Raw genomic sequence first — 24332 nt, 5'->3', positions numbered from 1 at the left:
GGGCCAGATTATTTGAACGCCTCAGTACCTAAGTGGTAACAAACAAATGCGCATTAATACATAAAACATATATGCTATTGCCTCCTCCCCCTCGGAAAAACAAATATAATCGCATAAACATAATTCCATTAAATAGTTCAATATTTAAAAAGAAAAGACGGTCAAGTAATAGAAAACCCGTTTATTGTTGATAATTGGAACAATAACATCTATAAGTGCAATACATTTGCATTTAGTTTATTACTTTTCCCGGACTTTTTTTTTAGTGTTTCAAGAGGTATATCCTGTTTCTACATCAAACTCATGCCTAATGAAAATACAGAACACATATCTTTCAAACATACGTTCTGTTGATTTTTAAGATTTTGATTTGTATTGTACAATTTTCAAAATGTATTATATTCAATTTTAAAATTATTTATAATACCTACATGGCTTTACACTATAATACATTAATACCAATTAATATCGAATACACAATAAGTTATAACTGCAATGATAATAGATCCATTATAAAATCAATGATAATAATATAGTGTAAACAAATATTTTAATTAATTTCCCCTGTAATCATAGGCGGATAGGCCTACTGGGCAACCGGTCATTTCCCGGTGGGCCACCTTTCGTATTTCGGTAATGGGGCTCTTTAATATCATATATTATTAAATTTTTTTCATGTGGAGGCGCCTTGTTAAAATTTTCCGGTACGCCAAAAAATGGCCTATCCGCCCGTGCCTGTAATGATAGGTAAGCCGAAATTCAATAAATATAGCAAACGGTAGAATGCTATGTTTTATTTATTAAAAAATAACAGAGCATCGGAGAAGTCCTAAATTTCTAATCTATACTTGACTGCTAGAGAATAATTGTCAAAGCTCCGTGGTAGCATGGTATATGCAACCTGTCATGATGTAAACACTTCACGCTACATTCTGACCAAATTTTTAACACATATTGATACTTCAACTATTTTATATAGATAGACAATTTTAATCAAACATCTAATAACATAAATAATAAATATGTAAAACAACCCTAAACATTTGTGGTGAGATTGGTAAATACCATTAATGTCATTTAAACCAACCATCTCAATATTGGTTTTATTTTCACACGTAAAAATTGAAATTTTGTGTCAATTCTCAGAATCCCAACCAGTCACGCAAAAACATGGTAACATATGGTGGAGGCACATGCCCAAATCAACCCAACAATTATTTGATACTTCGATATTTATTTTGGTATGTATGTATAATATTTATGTTGAATTCTAGTAATTGTTTGCAGGTATAGGTTATATATGATAAATATGCTTATACCTATATAATTATATTTTATGATCAACTCATAAAGCAATAAATAGACACGATTAGAAAAATTGTAGATGATTAATGTTGGAGGATCGATACCGGCTGGTAAATTTCTAGGTTTACCTCTTGTAAAGACAAAAATGATTTACCATATCAATGATTCAAATTTTGTATTCATGAAATATGTACATAGTCATATAGGTACTTGTATTACATTATTTGCATGTGCTTTGTACAAAGTACAATAAGCATACTATATAGAATAATTAGAATATAATTCATGCATAAAAAAATTACAAACATGTATCTACTTGAATATTGTTTTACAATCAATAAAACGTCAGTTATCAGAAGTCATAAAAATATTGATCATAAAAATAATTACCAACTTGGTTAAGATTTTCAACGTTATTAGATATAGTAAATAGCGATAACTAATTTTAAAACCTTGTATTAAAATTATAATTCTCCTCTTCTAGAGAAATCAATTAAATTAAATATCCAAAAATAACAAAATTTGTTATTTTTAAAACAAAAAAAAGACCACGAAGTTGTTTTGATGTATTAAATAGTAGGTGTCGAGTGATCCTCGACATTCACTTTAATGGATATCTGGTTAAATTTGAAATCAATTGCATACGCAAAACGTTTCTGAAAGTCTGTCAACTCATATTTTCTATTATAATATTTATATAACTATTGGTAATTTATTTTTCTATTACCTACAGTAAATACTGGAAGGTAATTAAATTTTTTGCTATAAAAATTTGAACTTAAAACGTCTATAAAATATAATTGTGCATATGTATTTTAGAAATTTTTATGTTACCTAATAAAAACTTATGAAGAACCTTGTCCTTTTTAATTTTAGTAATTAAAATTAAATATTTTATACAGATTAAAATATAAAACATAATGTATATATATATATCCTATATCTATAATTTTATCTTACTTAAAATACAAAAATTTCACCATATTTCCACCAAAAAATATACTAAAGGTTGTTTTTTTGTAAGGTTATTATTGGTTTTAAATCTAAGGTTGTGAATTATTAATAACTATTTATACATATTATTATTTCATACATATTATTGTTTTCAAAATATTCATCAACATTATTATGCTTCATTAGGTTATCACAATTGACTTGATTAAAATGCCCAAAAGTCAAAAGAAAACCAATTTTTTGCTACTATATACGTGAGTAGCAAAAAGATTGCGTTTTATTCGAAAAAATGATATAAATGCCAACGGGAAACCAATAATTTATTACAGTCTTCATGGTAGTGTAAAAAATGTCCGCATTCATATACGACGCTTCAATCAAAATATATGAAGATGATTTCCATGTTTTTATTGGCAATATGACTACGATTTGTAAGTTTTTCCAGGCAGTGAAATGGGTTCTTGAAGAACTCGGTATTTGCTGTGCTGGAGGAAAAATTCTTTTAAACAAAATTACTGACCCGCCAAAACCATTAAATACCTAGCCTGATTAATAATTTAAAATTCAAGGTCAGCTATATCATGCAGTTCACTTAACCAAGTATGAATGAAGAACCAAAATTTTTACAAATTTATTTCATGGGAAATGGAGAATTTATGTAGATTATCCGTATGTCCTTACGCCAAGGGGAGAATTTTATATGATTTGCCAGAACTTCTGCAAAGTGGCAATCCATAAGTACAAGGTTTAAATATGTTATTGAAACATTATCACCGAACTCTACTGACTTCAAAACGATCATTAGAGCCGATCGAAAACCAAAAAACGAGCACAAAGATCGTTTCAATGATCCACACTTAGATGAAGTGTTAGTCAATAATTTATTAAAAGAGACATTATACTATTTATACTTAAATTGTTATATACTATAAAGGGCCCATAGAGCCTGTGTATTGTATATTAAGTATTAACCTCCTAGGTCCTCTTACTTTTCTCGTACGATGGCATATCAATATATTATCATTATAATGATATGATATACTATTTATATTCGATACCAATACCACTGATTTAAAATATTATTGTATAATACTTATATTTTAATTATTTGGTCAAGAACGATGACAACATTTTGTGAGAGAAAATATGAGATAAGTTATAACTGTGTATAATTTGAAAATTTTATTTGTGCCCCCCCCCCCTATAAGACATTTTTAAAGACGCTCCTAGATCAATAATACTCATCGAGCATATCCAATACTCATTGATGTTTTGCGTGGAGAAGATGGATATCATATCAACATTCCGCAAGTCGATCCAACTATAAGGGAGATTTTCCAGCTAAAAAATATTTCTGCAATGATTTTTTACGCATACAGACTAATGAGTAGAAGTAATTCAAGTAACGTTCTGCTGAAATATCGAGTTTTTGTAAATTTGTAAATCCACGGGAATTTGTCTAGGAAAGTTTTGAACATGACTAGCTGGATATTAAACGACGAATTAAATAACAATTTTGAATCATATGGAGTTGGTATTTTTAACGAGCAATGAAGTGAACGAGAATCAGAAGTATATTACATCAATAATGTACCTATATAGTGTTACGGAATAAACTAACAACTAAAAAGGTCTTTCTCAAGACCAACAAAGACAATTGGACAAAACCATACGTTCCGACAGGTAAAAACGACACCTAGTAAAAAGAAACGGTAAAGCAACGGTGTGGTTTTTATCTGCGGAACGAATAAACGCTGACCAATGAGCAACGGATTAGATTGTCGAAAAGGGTATAAATACCGGACGCTTTCGAAAATCTAGTCAGGCGAAAGCCTGGTATAGTTAAACGGCATAGCCATTCCCCCCAAATCTAGTCAGTCCATTTCAAACCCCCAAACCGTCTACAAGCTATTCAGAACAAGAATTTCGACGGAAGAGGACCCGGACCAAGTATCGTCCGACTGCAGACGACGTACGAGACTCGTGCTACCTATACTCCGACGACGATGCGCCGCTCCACGGCTTCAAACATCGTCCGATTGCCGACTACGTACGAGACAACCGGCTACCGCTCAACGGTAGAAATCGATTCATTTATATTCCGACGACGACTATACACCGCTCCACGGTTTCAAGCATCGTCCGAGAGCCGATCGTCAACGACGACGCCGACCCACGGATACCGCCGCAGTTCTCAAATCATCGAACGTTCAGCGGTTTCCGGCGTCACTTCAATAAAACGGCCCTTTTTAGGGCCAACACATCACCAATCCCGGCGCTTAATTAAGCTGAATAAGCTGGTAAAAAATTATACCTAATTGTACAAATAGAGTCCGGTAGCTACCCGACTAATACCCAAGCGCCTCCGATTGTGTCGACTCCCTTATTTAAGTCTGGTCGACACAAATCGATGCTTTACTAAGCCCCAATGTTATCTATGTATATACTTTTCAAAACATAGAAATAGAGATACCTAATTACAAAAAAAAAACCAAAGTTTATCATTTATTCAAGACACGGGCCGTCCATCCGAGCGAACCGTTTCAATAGTATCATTTGAATTAGTGTCAATGTCTAATGTCCACTCCCTTCAATAATGTCCACATACTTTTTTATGTATTACTATATTTACTTATTATACTTAGTCGTGTAGGAGGTAAATAGATACAAACATTTTAAATATTTGTTTTCTTAATGAAAAAAAAAAAAACATGTAAGATACCAATAGAATTATGAATTTAGTCCAAATGTAGTGAATTAAAATTACAAATAGATTGATCTCAAAATGATCAGAAACTATTAGCGCGTAACCAAGATTCTACATTAACATTTCACAACCTGCAGTCGCCTATGATAAGTGATTACAACAAAATAAAAACCAATTACAAAAAAAAAAAAATGATTTTATAAAGAATGATCTTATAAATAATCAAAAACGCGTCACAATCCTATTTACATAGGTGCCAGTTTTATGGAAACACAAACTACAAATTTTAAACTATAAACCATTCATAAATTATATGCGTCAATTGTGGCAAGGATGATAATCATTAATCATCTATCGAAAAATACTACTTCCACTAAAGACTGCCAAATGTGCCAAGGACCGTTCAGCTAATTTTAAAGTAGTCCAGTCTTAAATTCTCTATAAGCACCTGTAAATTATAAGAACTTACCAAGTGTCATAAACATACCTCTAATCCTGAAAAAAAAATGTCCTAGTCTCTCCTCAATACCCCTCATTATACCTATCCATCATAAACTTTTGTTACTTCTAAGCCAAATATCAAATGTATACCTCAAAATATTAACACTGAATTAATATTATCAAAATATCTATTATTAAATCCATTTTCACTGATGTATACTCTAATTATTCTATAGTTAATCATAACCGCTTACGTTGAATTGTAATTAACTTATTATCTCTTTTTGTATTATATATAACTAATAATGATCTATAATTGTTATTCTATCGATAGTATAGTTTATTGTAATTACTGAGATGTTATTAATTGTCTACAAAATAAGGAGAACTTTCACCTGTTTTTTCTATAGTTTATGGTTTAAACTTTAACTGAAATTTAAAAATTAAATGTTTTGATTACCTACTCGTAAAATAATTATTTTTATTTAATTTAGATACTTCCTAATTTCCCGAAACCTAATAAGTAATAATCAACTATGTACTGTATTTTTTTATTTTTGCAAAACGTATAATTAAATTTGATTTGTTATACAAAGTTTTTATTGATTTGAGAACGAAGCCATAAAAATTAACAAATATACCACTATACTATTTTAATTAATGGAATTTTAAAGAACATTATACAATTCAATTAATAACGTTTTCAAATAAGTTTTCAAATGTAATTTAGTATTAATTTCTTTATTATTTTTAATAAATTCTAGTTAATTTAAGAATTAAAAAAAAAAAATTGTACAAAACTTAAGCAAACCAATAACTAAAATGGTGGAAAAGTGAGTACCGCTGTGCTGCAGTATATGTATTAGGTGTCGAATAGGTCACAAAAAGATTTAATAGTGCTTGTAATTTGATTTAATAATATTTATTATTGGATACGAAAAATAGTTCTGAGCGGAGATGATCTGACAGTCTATTATTACGTTTATATGGTGGCGTTAAAACGGTTTTAAATTCTTAAGCTACATAGTGCGAGCGTCTTTAACACCGTCATATAAACGTAGTAATTTGTAAAAACAGTTTAAAAAATTTAAACTGTTTTAAAAGTCAAAACGTTCGCATTTTTAGTTTAAGAATTTTAAACCGATTTAATTTCATACCGTTTTAAAGCCATAGTACAAACGTAGTACCTATATTATGTAAAATGTAACAAATATATTTCTATTAAAGCAACTTAATTTACAAATAGTATTTATTATGGTAGATAGGTTGATTTTATTTTTGCTTTTGGCATTGAATTTATTTTATTAAATAAAATTTAATTATTACAATGGTGTTAATTTATATTTTATTATAATATTGTCATTGTTATCAACTTTTAAATCGATACCACCTTACTGTTGAACAGTGTGAAAAATTTTATAAACTCGTGGCATGAAAATTTAATGGTAAAATTATATAATGATATATTAGTCATATATAAATTATTTATTTATTTTTATTGCGTTAAAGCTTCAACAATATGGTCAATAGCCTGAAGGTTATTTAGTAAGTTTTTAACTATAGGGGAGGGTACGATCAGTTAGAAAATGTATATAATATGCCGCGATGGTTTGTCACTAAACCAGTGCCGTACCTGTGAAACATTTTTTTTAGGGGGGGGGGGCATAAATTAATTGCACAATTTTTTATGGTTATAAATTATAATATAATCTGAAACTGTATAATAAATTATTGTTAAATACATAAAACATGAATCATATTCTACATTGATAAGTGATATTAAAAACTTTTGATATCAAACACGATTAAAATAAGTGAAAATTAAAAATAATTATTATTTATATTATTTAAGCTGGACATTGAATTTGCATTATGACATCATAAACTTCTAGGGAGGGGGGCAAATGCCCCTATCCCCCACAGGTACACCACTGCACTAAACCCCAGCCGGTGATCACTAATCTGGAAACTAGTGACACCGGCTGATTCTTGACCTCAGAACACGTTTTGTGACTGAGGCCAACTACCACTTTAACAATTAAATAATATTTTTGAATAACGCCGAAATAACTAACATCGTTTTTTTTCTTTTAAATATCTATCATTTCATCAAAATTTATACTGGAAATGTCTAAAAAAAAAATATGATATTAATATACTTTTTGGTTTTTTAATTTTAACTACTTATGAAAAATCTTTTAATTTTCAATTCTTAGCTATAAAAATTAAACATATGAATTTTTAACCACAAAATAATTTGCAAATTGTCGTTATTTTAACGGATTTTGTCAAATTTATTTTGACGGCTCATAAAAAACATTTTAAATTTACACTTAACTTTTTTTTAGTTTAAAAAACAAAATATTTATATACAAGACGATTTTTACCCTTCGCTGGTCTTATATGGTAGGTATCCAAATATGCAGGGGCCAAGCCAAACCATCTAATATAAGACTTATGCAAAGTGATTCTTTTATCAATTTATAAAAATCGATCTAAGGACGAGTAGTTTATGAGTTATAAGTATTTTAAGTTTAGACAAGCGGAGTAGTGGACAAACATTTTACGGGGTAACCCCGTATACCACTCCACTCTGCCGATTTAAACTTTAAAAACTTATAACTCATAAACTACTCGTCCTAAATTCGATTTTTATGAATCAAAATACTTAAAAAAATATTCTGCTTTGGAATATGAAATTAAAACTCTATGTTGTCATTCAAAAAAGTAAAAAACTTTAAAAATGATAAGGATAAAAAATATTTAAAAAATATAATTTTTTAATAAAAACGTTTGTTTTTTAATAACTTGAAACCAAGTAAAAAAATATTTTGGAAAAAGTCAATACTTTTTTAAATAATGAGTGTTGTTTGATAAATTAATCACCCTGTATACAAGCCTTCAAATCAATATATCTCGGATAAATAACCAGAGCCCCATGATACATGACCAACGACGCATTACATAAGAATTTACAAATCTCAACAGTCTCATTGAAATAGCAACTCAGCATAACAAAATTCCACTCAAAACTTCATTCAAACCAAAATCCTCTTATTTCTCCGAATACTGAATACCGAATACCGAATACCCCACCCTCCTCAAAAAAAAATTCTGAACTATGATGAAATATTAATAGTTACAACAATAATAAATATTATGTCTTATTGAAAAATAAATGGACCGTTAACTTTTTAGAATTGGTTAAAATCCTAAAACTAGGTGAACCGATATCTTGTTTATTCGCATTAGTCACACTATGGCTATATATATTAGGCTTATAACCTAGCACCTTTGACAATTCTATTGTTCGAATAATTGCACAAAAAATATAATAATAGGTAGACAATAGAAATGCTTTTCAAATACCTAAGTAAAAGTATATTAATATAAAATTATTATTATTATTTTAAATAGTTGTAAATTATAATAGTAAGTACCTACTCAGTAATATTATTGGTAAATAAATTCATGACATCGAAACGGTGGACATAATATTTTATGGTGAAACTTGTTGCAATTTGCTCGAAACGTCAGTATTGAACCAATATTGTAGGTATAATTCACTTATAAATATGAAATAATATAGAGTTAAATATAAAATAATATTAATATATTACATAGGACATAAGTAAATTAAAACTTTGATATAAATCAAATAAGTTTTTTATAAGTCAGTATCCAGCGCGACTTAATTCAATAAAAACTATCAGTATCTATGCATTTGATAATTCTTACATGATGTCCAATTATATTATGATAAATGTGTGTTTGTCACGCATTCATATGCTTCAACGGCTGTACCGATTTTTATGGTTTTTAACGATAAAACGCGGTTGCCCTGAACCCCAAAACAAATGAGTGTTTAAACAGTAATTTCAAGAAATCACGAAGATTTATTTTAGGTTGCCATGCTGTAATTGAGTTATTTGTATGAATTTCGTCAATATATTGATAATATATTACAATATTATTTATATGGTTTAATTTAATTAATAATTTGTGTATTATATTAAATGTAACGATATAACATAATATTAATTGATTTATAGTAAAACTATCTCTAAAAATATATATTACGTCTTTATATGAAAAGAAATATAGTTTAATTATACGTATGAAAATAATAATTACATAATAGTTACAATTTGATATTTAAAAAAAATTTATTAGTATATAAAGAATTTTAGAACCTGCCTACATGGCTATATTATTATAGTTATTAAAAATATGATACTAAATATATATCATATTATTTAATATAACTATGTTAATTTTAAAAAAAATTTTATGCCTGTTAAATTATTATACATGAATAGTTCATGACCTCAGTTTTGTACCTACTCAAAAATATGTTCAAGGTCACATTATAAAACATTATTGAGTCGAACCACACAATAACTTGATAAATTTAATTAAGTAAATAAATAGATATAGATATTGCATAACTTTTTACTCAAAATAACACATAAATATCAATAGAAAAAATTGTAATATTACCTAGGCATAATTTATCGATTTATTATCATGATTCTTTTCATTTACGTATGGATCTGTACGGCCGGCTTTCCAGGTATTATAAATTTACATTATATACATGTCTATAAATTTGAGGATCCAAAATTTACCCATTATTATTAAAATAAATAAAATGTTTTTATTCGTATCAGTTATATTTATGGTCAGAAATCATAATTATTGAAAACAAAATGAAATTTTTGATCATTTCGAAAATATGTTATACCTAAATTTCAATTTCATAAGTTATGGTTTTTATTGTTCAAACTTAAAAACTATCAACTACGGTAAATAAAAGCGTTCAGGTGAAGAGAACAAAATAAACTTTTATAATATACCTATAGCGGCTATATAGCTTACTGTAAGAGTTGTAAGACTATTACACATGCGTATTAGTTTTTAACATTTAACATTTGTTTCATTGGTAAATGTTAATAAAACTATAATTGATATTAATATAAATTGAGAATGTATTTAATATAGCTATAAATTATAGTTTTTTTTTAGTTATCTCAAAACTTCAAACATAGGATAAATCGTAAAAGTTTTTTAATAATAGTATTATCACCAAATACATTGTTTTCGTTTGATTACCTATCTATATAATTTAAACGATTAACATTGAACAATTAATCACATAATATCACATAACCCATCTTAACAATATGTTGATTGTTAATAAAATATTTATTTTGAATTTTGACACTTAACTTTTATTTCTCTAAATAGGCACTGAATAATAAATATTTTAAATTTGCATTTATGTAACTGCAGAGTAGAAGCAAACAAATTTCGAATATAAATGCAAAATACCTATAAAACATAAATTAAGCCATACAATACAAAATATATAGGTACGTTATTCAAACAACATTGAGTAGGTAATAATAATAATGTATTGCACATAATACATAACATATTGTATCACATATTGTACACGGGTGATGATCAGATATCTGTGTTCGAAAAATGGATCAGATCTCCACCATTTTTGTAACACAAATTTCTCTTATCAGCACGTACCTTGATCATACCAATAAAGTATTTAAGAATGTACAGTAATGTATAATGCACATTATAAACTATAAATTATATTTTACTATACAATAAGAACTACATTATAAATACATTTATATAATTTATTTTTAAATAAAAGAAATACTCATTTAAATACAGTATACTGAAATCTCAAAGTCGCTGTGGCTATCAGAAAATTTGTACTTTTTAACTTTGTATTTATTACAGATAGGTCAAGGGTTGCTTAGATAAGCTACGGCATAAACCAATAAGAATTATAATATAATCGTTGTACTTATAATTAATAATGGGCATTGACCATTGAGCATTCCAGTAAAATTATGATTCTGAATCATATACACCTATATTATCAAGGTACAATAATGTGATAACTTGCATTGAGAATAAGCTGTTTATTATATATATTTTGATATTCAAACATAACATTAAGTAACTATTTACACTTATTGATTATTCATGAATCGTGATACCTACCTATCTGAGATAGGTACTCAATTTGTAATTGCGATTATTCAAACAATCTATCTATTGATATCTATTATATGAATTTATAACATTTTAATGGTTATTCATAATATTTATAAGGGTTTGAATAGAACTGGATTTGTATAAACAAAAAACTATGCTAATCTAGAATGTTAAGACGACAATAATGAGGTTATGAGTTATCCCGATGAAACTCTTCTAGGCGATTGTGAGTTACGTTGACAATAAATACTGAGATCTGGCAGTCAGGACATAATATTGAATCACAATTGGGAAACATCAATACAACATTTTGCTAATACGCAGAAGTTTATCGGTGTAAAATTGATATCTCCATAACGACAATTAATCGCAAGACATATTCTAAATATTTATATTGAAACCCCATCATACTTTCCCTAGCTTCTGTCAAACAATATAATTCTAAAATATTATAACCTATAACCCCTTTTTCTTTTCCAACCAAACCAAAAAATGTTGTTTTGTACAAAATACTTTAGCAAGAAAAAAAATCAACTTTATCATAGCTTCAGTCGTTGTAGGTGGTAGAAAAATGATAAAATCAATGATTTTTTTAGACCCTTAAAAATAGAAATTACAATTTGCTGAGAAACGAACCACACGACGTAAGGTATAATATTGAAATACACGAATAAACTTTTTTATTGCAAAATGCAAATACACGAAAAGAAATAGCAATAAACATTCCATTTAAACCAATTGTTTGAGGATCAATAAAATATTGAACATTTTGAAATCTATGGTCGCAAGCGAAACTGTGGATATGAATTATACTTTTCTGAAAGAAAAACTTTTTCAAAGATACGATTCGCCAACTTAATATAATAATGATATTATTATTCCATAAAACGTTACAGTATATATAATCAATGTTCATTTTAATTCTCAATAAATTTTACCCAATCTCTAAAAATTAAAATCATGATAAAGTAATTAGGTACATATTATGTTGTATATATATTCTTCATTGTTCTGTAGACTTGCAGTTAGTAAACATCACACATTTATATCACTATAGTAGTACAGTATAAACGCGTACGTATGTTTTTTTTTTTAAATTTTTATGTTTTATCTTCTCCTAATAGTATTTAATTTAATTATTTAGTTATGGTTCATATACCTCTTGAATGGTATATGTATCTAGTTTATTGTCATATATTTGATACCTATAGTTATTCTTACATTATTATTTTTTTTTTATTTATTTAAATACAAGAAAATAGTTCTTACAAAGTTGTGCCTTGTGCATAGTGAATTAGAAGAATATAATCACAAAACAATAATATAATTAATGTTTAGTGAATAGCCATAGCTAACTTACATTACTATACCTATTGATGTATTAGATGCGTTGAAAGCAAAAATTCCCATAATCAAAAATTAAAAAAAAATTGCTGTTATATTATTAATATTTTAAGTTTAAATTGCATTGTAATATTGTAATGTACAACATATCGATTATGCTTATGGATGTAATTTTTCGATGTCAAATTTAATATTCATAATTAATTTTAACTAATAACTAATGTAATATTCATGACTCTACACGTATACTGTTAATAGTTACAATATCAATATCGTGTGAATGTAATATTATATATTTATATTAACAATAATACATACCGAGTTACGCATCTAGATCTACCTTCATACCAACTTTCTACCTAAAATAACTAATAACTATGGTTACCTACTAATTACTATACACCTAAACAATATTAGCTAATAAATAATAATTTGATACATAAATCATAAAATTTATTAGATAATATATAACATTAAAGTAAACAAATTTTTAACAGGAATGAAATAACCAAAATGTGGAATGATTTAGATATGAGGCATTTGGTATTTTTAAGATTCTTGTAGGTCGATCATCAGAAATCGATTAGGTAGTTATTTAGTTTATATTTTATAGTCATTACACATTGTACTTAATCGAGATAATATATAAACAAAATAATGACAAATCGAAACTTTGAAACTACTTTTTGGGTGTAATTAACCTAATGATGTAAAGCAATATAATATGTAAAATAATTTACTTATACCACAATACATAAAGAAATTACGATTATATTTAATTGTTTTCATAATAATATTAATTATTAAGAAGCAGAACATAATATTATCTATAGTTTCTTATTAGTTATTAATAATTTATAATATTGACACTTTTCTTAATAGGATGCTACAAATGCGTTTGTTATCTCCGTCTTACAAACGTACGGCGCGGCATGCAAATGTTCGAGTTTCAACAGTGAGCTATTTTAATATTAGAGTGAATTGATATACCATCAAACTTTTAGGTAAGAACATCATATGAGCTTAAGCGTTGGCGATTTTTTGATATTTTAATTTTCAATCAAGACATAGATTGCTCATGCCTCGCTTAAAAATTAAAACACCGAATAAAATCAGACGTTTATACGTTTTGTATCAGGTATCTATTATGTGGTTTAAACGCAGACAATGTTCTTAAACAAAGGTTTAATAATAGATCAATTTACTCTAATATCAAAACTAACAGCACATTATTAAAACTAGTAAACGAAAAATTTTCGTACGCGTTTAAGACGGAAACAACAAATGCATAGCAGATAGCGTCCTCTTAAACATAAAATTCAAAAAATTGATTTTACTTTAACTATAAAAATAGATTTATTTATAATATATGTTTTTGTACTATTCAATGACAACTCATGAATTCATGATGATTAGTGTTATCCATCAATACTCAAAGTTGGTCATATTTAAAAGATGAATGATAAATAACAGCCTGGGGTAGAAAATACCAAGGAAGTTCATTAAAGAATGAATAATCGAATGCTAAATAAAGAAAGTAAAATTATAAATGGTTTTTAAATACCTAGTATGTACAAAAATATAGTTAAGTTAAAATAAGGTCTCGGACTCTCGGTATTATTAATAATACATTACCTATAGGATACATAATTAATGATAATAATTTTTAAGTTATTGTTATCTCTATATTACTATAATTTAAACCGTAATAATAATCATATTATATTTTCAAGGACATTTCTAGAAAAGGGCAAGCAAGAGCAGTTTTCATTCTTGACTTCTCGTTTAACATTATATACTGTTAATATGACCTTCCATAATTTTATAAATTTATTAATGTTCTAACAAATACGTATATTATACGTAATATGTACATTTAAACTCGCATCTCTAAGTTTTAAAAAATGTTGTTCTTTTCATAGAAAAAATGCATTAAGAGAATGTTGTTTTTAATTAATATTGACATAAATCACAGACATAAAAAAAAAATCTTAGACTTATAATATAGTAACGAAATGTAATTTAAATTAAACAGAAATGCATATAACCACGTAGGTTACTCAAAAATGTTCCCTGTTTTTTTACTTTTTTCGATTACTTCTAACATTTAAGTACTACTTCAATAATTTAAATTTTAACTGTTAAAAAATATCAAGTATTTATCATAACATCCATAGTTATTGTATTTTTTTAAATGATTAGGTAACCTATTTATATTTATCATAAAATATTTTTAATTAAAAAAGGTAGGATTATATTTTATTTAAATTTTAAATTTTGATGATATATTATATTTTATTTTTATTAAAACGAAGTATACCCTCGGTGACATAGACCATTGGGTTACAAAATTACGTTGGATTGAATTTACATTGACAATTATATTATTTTACAGTGTTCATATTTTATTTTTTAGTTCCGCCTCTGTGATTGAAGATATATTATATTAGTAATGTTACATTATAAATAATTAGAATTCGGCAAATCAAATTTTTGCAACAATGACACATTACTAATTGCTTTCCATAATATATTATACATAACAATAGTAAACATTTAAATAGCAAGTTTGGTAAAGTAAACTAATCTAATAATCTCTATACCATTTCTATACCCACATATTATACTGAAATAATTTAAGATTTGACGTACAACTAAGTATTATGATCATTCGTTTATATTAAGTCAATACCCTTCATTATCCGAAAACAATGACGTACGCAAGAAAAAATTTTGGGAGGTGTTTTTTTTAAATCAGTTAGTTATTGATAAGTAGAACTTTTTTTTAAATATAAACATTGATATAACAAAAAAATTACAATATTAAATCTAGTTTTCGTACATTTTTTTTAGTCATCATGTTAAGAATATGTTAACAATTAACTTCTATATTAAATCTATTATTTTAATTTGTTAGTATTAACATTTTAATTCTGCTTTAGTTGGTTTTTTATAAACACAATGTATAATATTATACCAGCTGTCTATTAAAGTATAATATGACGATTAATATTAAAATAGAATAAGTAAATAACCACAAAAACCCAAATATTTCGGGGAGTGTTTGAACACCCAAAACACCCCCATGAGTACGTGTCTGACGCGAAAATAAATACTTAATAATAGGCTTTTACAAATTGCAGTAAGAAACAAGTATGTAATTTAATTTACATAAGGTATATATATTATTTTATATGATTTATATGGGTAATTTTTAATATATTTAAATTTAAATAGTTTAGTGAACTTTCAACGACATTTTTAATACCTATCAAAGTATTAAAAATTAACTAAAAATAAATAAAAACAAAATGCACACCTGACACCTGTTGACCGTTCGAAGGATAACGTGCCGGATAACAAACTAATAAGAAAAATTAAACTACCGCGCTTGTCGGTCGTCTGTGACCTATATAACCTCAAAACTCGTTCACCTTGCACAACCTTGCAGCTGCAGGCCGTGGCGCTGTGCGAATGTGCCCGATAGTCGTGATCCTGCGCAGTGTACGCTTGTGATAGTAGCACGTCAATAATACGATTACAGGAATATCATTATTATTTTATTATTTAATGCGAGTTATATCATATTATTACCAACGAAAGTTAATAGTATTTTTCAGTATTTTTATTATATTTATCGAAACTAAATGTGTATGTACTTACAGAAAATATCGAGAGTTCTTCCTATTACGTGTAAACCAGTACGAAAGACGTCCGTCCACTAACCGAAACCAATGCCTAGTGAACCTTCTACAAAACTTATATTATGTATGTGCTAATATAAAACGATAACGTTCGTTAATAATTTTAATATTCTATTCCACTACATGTTTACAATATAGCCGCTGATAACCGTGTAAGATGTTAAATACTATATAGTCCATTATGACAATGACATCACAATCCCCCTCCGTGTATTGAACAATATAACCAGGACCCAAGGTGTTGGCTGTACAATGAAGTATTAAAATATATTGTATTCGATAGACTTTTGAACTGTGCTGCTATCTAACAGATAATGTTTTCCCAAAAACTTTTTTGAACTTTCGTCTTTCTAGTTAGTTGGAAGCAAGTTCCGGCGGGAACATATGGACATAAATTCAACAGTATGATGTATTGATGTTATTTACACGGTACCTATATGTCTCGATTGTACTGCCCTAAATATCCCAGTGGTAAATCAAAAGATTATTATTCAGTTTTCTCATAAAAATTTTTTTTTTTTCAAATCATAGGCAGGTTAAAAATCTAACTCATTTAAATACTTATTACATAGGTATATTGATTTACCACAGATATACTTTTGGTTTTGAGTGATGTGGAACTTTTGGAACATATACAATTCAATACTGCAGTATACTGTCGGAAGCAATGATGCTCTGTTTTTCTTCACAATTTTCACTGTTGAGTGTTTCAGGTCAATAGTCATAATTAAGACTAGAGTTTCAATATGAATTATGATTAGTGATTGCTGTTACGAATCGTTCGTGTCTTTAAAATTATGTAGACATTAATTACAGTGGGTAACTGCATGTGCATTTTAAAATCATTAATTCGATTTGGTTTTAAGCTGACATACAGATACAGTATTGATCGAAGTTACTGATGTAATATGAACGCGTGTAGACTATAGGTTGTATTGATAGACGATTAAACAATCTTTCTACAATGTTATTGGAAAACATTTCTATTCAATACGTTCGAAGAAAAAGTTTTATGTGCAGTACAACTTTGGTGAAAATACCAGTATGAATATTTTGAAATACTTCAATTTTAAATATATCAGGATTTTTCGCACGAATCTTTATAGCATTTCAATATTTCATACATTTGTAACTATTAGGGCTATATGGCCATAACAGTCTCACCCAGGTATTATTGTCCTTGAACTCAGAAGCCTATTATAACGCTTTTTCAGTATTTCACTTTTGGACAATTAATAATTATAAATTTTCGAGATGAATAAAACTGAGTAAAGACAATATTACGTATAAAAATAAATATCATCATAGGTTAATAAAGACAATTTGTATGCTATTTTTTACATTTGAATAGCTTTGCGAAGAAATTCGCATAACCGTTGCTAAAAAATATTAATTTTGTTCTCTGTAGCAAAAAAATTAAATCCCTATTACCTCTGTGCATCAAACAATAATATACAAAAATACAACATACCAGAACACGTTCACGACGCACTGGGCCCTGACGAAGAATCTATCCAAAATATAATTTTATTTTTGAAAGATATTGAATTGTACAATTTAATTTAAATTATCATTATCATGTAAAAACAACCCAATGGTCACGTTACCGAGGCTTTAAAAAAAAAAAAAAAAAAACTATAAGATATAAAGCAAAAAAATGAAAGTTCTACATAATCAAATAAATTATTTGAATTGTAAAACATTCACGGTTTTTTTTTATTTGTTAGTTAATGTGAAAATATTTACTTAGTACTTTGGAGTAGGTAATATTTCTTTTTTTAATAAAACAATTTAAAACACAAAAAAAAATTTAGGAAAATACCAGCATTATTTTTAAAAAGGCGGGTAAGTGGATGACGCTCTGCTGTACATTAGGGGGTGGGGGTGGACTTTTGACTAGGGTAGGTTAAATTTGAATGCAACGATAAGTATCATTGTACCTATACGAAAAATGATTCTGAACGGAGATGATTTGTCAGTCTAGGATATATTTTATTTAAATATTGTCATATTATATTCTATTTTGAAACAAATATTTTATTTTTTCAATTAGGACGCATTTTTCATAAGGCATGGTTAATCAATTTTTCCAAAAACATCACATGTATTTCTCATAAATCGTTATCGATACGTGACTTCATAAAAATTTAAAACTCAAACGCTCAAAACATTTTTCCCATAATGACGCTTCAAATTTTCACTAAAGCTATTTGAATCAAAACTCATGGAAAACTTAGTGTTGTATTTTTAATCCTTAGTTAAAAACACAAATAATTTTATGATTTTTAACTTCAAAATTACTTGCAAATTTTCGCGTTTTCGACAGATTTCGTAAAAATTTGAACTTCAAATGATTATAAAAAAAATTGTGACCAACAATTTTTAATTTTTTTTAGCTAAAATAAGGAAATGCATATGGAACCTCGTATTAAATTTTCAAGTTTTTTTGGTTATCCAACATTTTTTTACCGACACTTCAAAAAAATTCTCATAAAAATCGAAAATTTCAGTGGTCTATAAATAACTCAAAAAAAGTCAAAAAATTTTGAAAATTAAACTGTATATAGATAACTCTAACATAAACATTTTGTGAAAATTTCAAGTATTTACAGTGATTAGTTTTTGAATTACAACCATAAAAAAGTCGATTTGATCGAAAACTGGTTTTGCGTAAAAATTCCCGTTTTTCTGTCACTTTTTTTTTGTTTTTCTAGATTTTTTTGAAAACAGTTGGAAAATGTTTACTTTTGCCCTGTTTAATGCACCAAGGATATTCACTTTTCCATCAGAAACCGCTCCCAAAGTTTGAAATTGAAGCATTATTTCGACTACCTAGTTATGCTGTACACAGACTCCCCCCCTCCAAAACACACATCATTCTAAAATCAATACATTCATCACTTCGTTCAGAATCTAAAAATATGGTGCAATAAACGTTATCTGATAGTTTTATAAGAAACATACAATTTTGCAAAAATATTATTTATTTTAAGCTTATACTTACACTGACTTTATAGGTATAGACCTAATGTAGCAGGTATAAACAAATTATCACTAGAAAACAGGTTTTTCTTGGTTGTATTTTGCATTAAAAATTCTAACCAATTTTGTTTTATTCATTGTGAAAATAAATTTTTAAATGCGATATATATTAGTCATAGGGCTTGAATTTCAGTAAACTTTAGTTATTAGAAAAACAGGCAGTTAAAAATAAAATATAAAATGAAAACATGTAATTTGAATTTCTATACTTAAGTACTTAATAGTCAATACAGTACACAGACACTTAGGTATTAGTTATCATTAAAATATCATTCACCAGTACCTATTTTTTTTTCCAAGAACACGCAGGCTCGTAACCAAAGATTAAAAAATAGAATCAATTTGATGATACGACTTAAAATTGTTCAATCATAAGTTAGGCATTAAAAATATTTACAAACAATAAAAGCGGTTTAAAAAATTATTTTGTGGAGAGCTAGACGATAACGTATTAATTAAAAGGGTTAATGATAAGGGGACTTGGAGAATTATTTAAGAGGTCCTTTAATTCACACAAATATGCATTTATATGTATATAAAAACAGTGGATTCATTTAAGTGTCAATCCAATATTTTGAAAAGTTACGACTTATTGGAAAATATTTTTTTACATAATTTTGATGTAATTGCCTACTAAGATATTGAGTAGTGCCAGTAGCAATGGTACCGCAAATGAGAGTCTTCTTCAAGTAGTTATAACTTATAACTATTTATTGATTCGAAATTATATTTTAAATATCAAAGTATTCTGCACATATTGCAGCAAAGAAATGGGAAATGTATGTTATTTTTTAATTTTTTAATGTTTTGACTTATGATACGTATTTATGACTTTATGTATTTCAAATTTCGTATTATATATTCTTTTATAGATGGAGTTTTTTTTGCTGTCAGGGGTGGTACAGTAGGGGTTATTTTTGTGTATTTGTTTGTACGGTTGTAACACGTGTTTGTGTAAGTGTGGCAAGGATATGTTGCTAAAAATCCCGGGAGGTCAGTGGTCACCCTTCCGGAAGCTAGCAACTGCGGCCGGTATACGTACGCTCAGCGCGTTTCCGCAGATTGAGCACACGACCGTGCCTTTTTTTAAGCCACAATTATAATTTATTACGATTAAAAAATGTAAAATAGTAGTTTATTTATGAAATTGTTACCTACTGTTATTTTGAAATCACATCTAATTATGTAAAGATAATATTTAAAAAAATTAAAAAAGTTGAAACTACGAAATAATGAGTGTCTATATAAATAGATTACCATTTACCTTATATACTTGTATATATGTGTATAACGTGAATTATTTGTCCCCTCTCCTTAAAAATGTCTGCGAACGCCCTTGGTCATGAGTTTAAGTTATATTACTTGAAACTTCACACTCCATCATTTCTTAATATTCTGTTGTGTGTTATTTGTATATTTTGACACTAATTGTATGCTTTGTTTTAATTTAAAATGGAATTACGTTAAAAATGCGTTCTCATTTGGCAAAATTATTATTTAGGCAGTTAAAAAATATTTTGAGTACCTAATTAATTGAATTGGTGAGTAGTAAACCAAAAGCGTACCTTTCCCTTTCCCACCAATTCTCTATTTCACCAAATCAAAAACGTTAGTCTAGTATTTGAATAATATTTAAATATTATATACATACGATATACAATATGTCAGTCATATCATAATATATTATAAATTATAATTTTATTTTTATATCACATACATACCAGTCATATTATAATTTACACATAAAATTAAAATTATTTTGTTTTTTATCACTATTAAAAAGTATTATACCTAATATATTATGTTTTTTATAAATCAACAGTATAACTGATACAACAAACAAGATTAGTAATATAAATCGATAGCATTTGGGAAATAATCCCGATAATAAATAAAATTTATCAATTTATATTCAGGTTGAAATTACGGTACGTTATACATATAATAATTATAGTACAAACTTTTTAATAGTTGTAAGAAAAACTATAATTATGTATCCTGTATTTAATTTAAAAAATAATTTTAATTTTATATTTAAATTATATTATGACTGACGTATATGTGAAATAAAAATAAAATTATAATTTATAACATATATATATTATTAGTGGGAACCCGTGGCCACATAGTTCATTAGGTTTAGGGTGGAACAGTAGGGGTTGTTTTTGGTAAACGGAAAACTCGTATGGTCGTTATAAACGCGGAATATTGGTATGATCCTCAATAGTCAAGGTTTACCTAAGTTTTTAAAAACAACAATAAAATATGAACGATTATTCCAACAAGTTGAAGGGACACCGCGGATTGAAAGAACCCGTAGGTATTGAGTAACATACGGCAACACCTAAAAATTCAAAAATATTTTTCAAGACAAACTATACAATAAATATGAGAACTAAATACCTAATTAACTAAAGAAATTAAAATAGGACAATGTAGTTCAAAATTTGAACTTCAAATAATATAGCAAAGTGTATATGAAATACCGTTATTAGGTACTGTTTATAAATTATATTATATTATATTTATTGTATATTCACTAAACAGTGACGTATCCAGGGGGGTTTGGGGGTTGTAACCCTTCCGAAATATTTTCGAAAAAAAAAACTATAATAGTTTGAAAAAAAATAATGCTATTAAACAGTCCAGTGTACTGTGTATATAATAAAAGCTCTATCTATTGCATGGCAGTGACACTGTAAATACTTACATTTTATTTTCCCATTTCGTCTATGTTTCGCTAGGGCCAACGAGAATAATATTATATTATCTTTAATACTTATTACCACAGGCGGTGCCAGAGGGTATGCAGGGTATGCGGTGGTACCCCCTAAACGCACAGACAATTTAGTGTGGAGTTCAAACGTCGTATGATATTGTGATTGGCATTGTAATATAATATTATTATTGTGATGTAATATTATGAATAAAATAAAATATAGTATTAATTTTTAATTTTTTTTTGTTTTTGGAGGGTGTAAATATATTTGCACCCCCTGAACATGAAGGCTGGCTCCACCTATGCATATTATAATCAATTTGTTTAATATTATATTTTAGTGTTTTACACACTACTTAGTATTCACTAGTCGGCGGTAGGTACATGCTTTTTGAACGATTAATGTAAAATTAGTCGAAAATTCCAAAACAATTTTTTTAATTCTATTTACCAGTGTATAAAAAAAAAAAACTATCTGAAGTCAATGCTGTACCAACAAATGAGATGTCCATTCGTCTATCTTTTATTAATAAAATATTATAAAATAATATTAGGATTTTGTGAATATTAATATTGTGATTAAAATAGTATAAAATGCACTTAAAATGGTTTTTTATTTTATTTTTATACTTATATTGTTATATTGATATTATAGGATACTATACATTAGTACATTACATTTTACATGCATAAAAACGTGTTTATTTAATAAAAAAAAAGTTGATTAATTTGAATTTCACGTGAAACATTTTTTTAAATTGAGTAAAACAAAAAAAAATACAGTTGAAAATTGATGGAATTTGATTAAATCCTGGAAAATAAATTAAAAAATTAAAATATGATCTAAAATTATTTTTCCTTAAAAGTTACTAACGCGTATTAATATAAATTATAGTGTTTCGTTTCATGCATACGTTTTTTTTTGTTTAAGTAACCCCCACCGAAAAAAAACTTGAATACGCCAACACTGGTATATCATATATTTATTTTACCTACCTTTTACTTTGTATGTACTTATTTGTGTTTTTGTTGATTTTAATCGCAACTTAATTTTTTTGTTTTCAACGTATTATTTAAATTTAACTTGTTTACGATATTAATTTATTAAAACTATATAAACATTGTAAATATTTTAGGACCTTGAAAATTAAATATTGAAGAATACCAGTATTTCATGTTTTTTATTAGTAGGCACCTACTGACCTTATTTTCAGATTATTATAAATACTTAAAAACTACTACATTTTATTGTAGATACATAGAAAAGGGTTTTTTTCTGATAGACGATGGTCCTCATCACTTCTATAGTAAGTATAAGACACAATTTATTAATTGTTATAACACTATTCACCACGTGTCTACGCTATTTATGTTCTATTTGGTAGGTATTAGTGTATTAATGGCTATGAAACGATTTAAGATATATATTAATATATCATACATTCTAAATCAATATAACCTATAGCCTTCAATGGACATATTTGTATGCAAATGACTAATGTCTAGTTCAAATATCTATATGTTTATTATTATAACTTATCTACCTTTTTCTTATTAAATCATAATGATGGAGCAAAGTAAATGTCAACATAGAATACAATATACTCGATAACATATTAGTGTACTTACGTGTAATTCGAGTATATTTTTTTTGATTGTTATTATTTATGTACTATTTATTTACAATCATAATAATATAGTAAGGTAAATGTCAATATAAATTAAAATATAGGTAGGCATTCGATAACCATTGATTCACAAGAATATTTAGTTAGTACAACTTATCTAAAAATTACAAGAAACAGATTTTAAAATTTTAAGTCATATGCGTATACTTGATGTAATACTCTGTATGAGCAATTTAATTTATTTTTCACGAAGTGAATGAAATCTATTTTTCCATTTCATGTAATAATATATTACACTATTATATTATACAAGTATCTCCATTATTAGGCAATCGTACGATTTTCACCCAGTTTTTATGAAATTATCTAAGTACCAATCTATCGGTGATTGTGTACAAAGTTATCAGCAATTTTACCTCAAGACGTTCGAGCTATAGATACTACACTGTATTTTTAATGAATTA

The 24332-nt window shown here is 27.2% G+C and overlaps 1 protein-coding gene across 3 annotated transcripts in view; it reads right to left on the bottom strand.

Annotated features, from left to right (window-relative positions):
* PCB (Pyruvate carboxylase) overlaps window positions 1–16625 on the bottom strand; it is a 32278-nt gene extending 15653 nt beyond the window's left edge. For 2 of the 3 annotated variants that reach the window (XM_015524629.2, XM_015524631.2), the window contains exon 1: window positions 16439–16625. The gene's annotated coding sequence lies outside the window, so the exon portion shown is untranslated. Of the gene's footprint in view, window positions 1–16094; window positions 16238–16438 lie in introns of those variants that run through there. The other variant, XM_015524630.2, reaches the window with a different exon arrangement.
* Between the last annotated feature and the right edge of the window lie 7707 nt (window positions 16626–24332).

This window comes from Diuraphis noxia, unplaced genomic scaffold (assembly GCF_037042655.1).
Source record: "Diuraphis noxia isolate RWA-SAM2 unplaced genomic scaffold, SU_Dnox_SAM2 contig0002, whole genome shotgun sequence".
NCBI lineage: Eukaryota > Metazoa > Arthropoda > Insecta > Hemiptera > Aphididae > Diuraphis > Diuraphis noxia.
The sequence above is the reverse complement of the archived record's forward strand: the minus strand, read 5'-3'. Positions and strand labels throughout refer to the sequence as shown.